We start from the raw sequence: 1,060 nt of genomic DNA, 5'->3' as shown, positions 1-1,060 counted from the left end.
GGGTGCCAAACGGGCAGAAAGTAGTGCTGATTTTTTTTTAGCATCCTTACTTTGACGAGCACTTGATTTCCCCACGATGCATAATATAACGACACTATTTTAATTACCCGTATCTGACGCCCACTTGATCTCTAACCCTTGGGAGGTCGTTAAAAGTTTGCGGAGGTAGAAGTGCTGGTGTTCGCACCACTGTTCGTTCTGTGGGCTAATGTGGGGTGATCTACTGATCAGTTGGTCGCTTTTGACTTATTTTAAGGACAAGCGGGCTAACCCAGATTTCGGGGGTTTCTAGAAATTTTGACTTACAACAAAAATGGACATTGCCCTACCTGTAGGAGAAGTTTGGTTTTATTGGTGTGTATATTTGTTTGGCTAGAGAAAACTCTCCTTTTTCCTTTTTCCTGAAGAATCTTGTTTTCTGGGCTTAGCACATTTTAACAGCTTGCCAACTATATGTACCGGGGGTAAAAACCTTTCATTCGATTTTCTCAAAACAATATTTTTCGGGATAGCTCTCTTGTGCTTAAAAGCGACCAGTTTTAGTAATGTGGGCGGGCTCTTGTGGTCTAGAGGTTTACGGAGTTCACCTCTCATTCAATAGGTCCTGGGTTTGAATCTGGATAGCGACAGGAAATTTTCGTATCTTAAATTTTCTCCTTTCACATCATTTCCAGCTATCAAACAATTTTCTGTAGTCAGTTTTTCGTCTCCACTTTCTGCTCCCACCCCATCCCCTCCTTTGTCCCCTTTCTGGGCTCCGGACTCTTTCTGCGGTCTTTCTACTGCAATTCGTTGGCTCCTTCTTACTGCTGTCTTTCAGCCACACACACACCTGATCTTATGGTAGGTAAGATCTAACACTAACACCTAGCCTTCTCGGACACGGGCGAAACATCTCGGAGGTCCTGTGTGCAAGTTGCGGACTTTTAATATCCGTTGGTGATCCAAAATCGATACGAGTAGGCTTTGGCCGCCACCCGGGCAAAAGTCTAAATTTCCGAAAAACTGAAAATGTTTTGGTGTGTCTCGCCCGTTCATACGTCCTTATGCAGTTGCGGAT

This window comes from Aplysia californica, unplaced genomic scaffold (genome assembly GCF_000002075.1).
Source record: "Aplysia californica isolate F4 #8 unplaced genomic scaffold, AplCal3.0 scaffold00283, whole genome shotgun sequence".
Classification (NCBI taxonomy): domain Eukaryota; kingdom Metazoa; phylum Mollusca; class Gastropoda; order Aplysiida; family Aplysiidae; genus Aplysia; species Aplysia californica.
Note: the sequence above shows the minus strand (reverse complement) of the source record.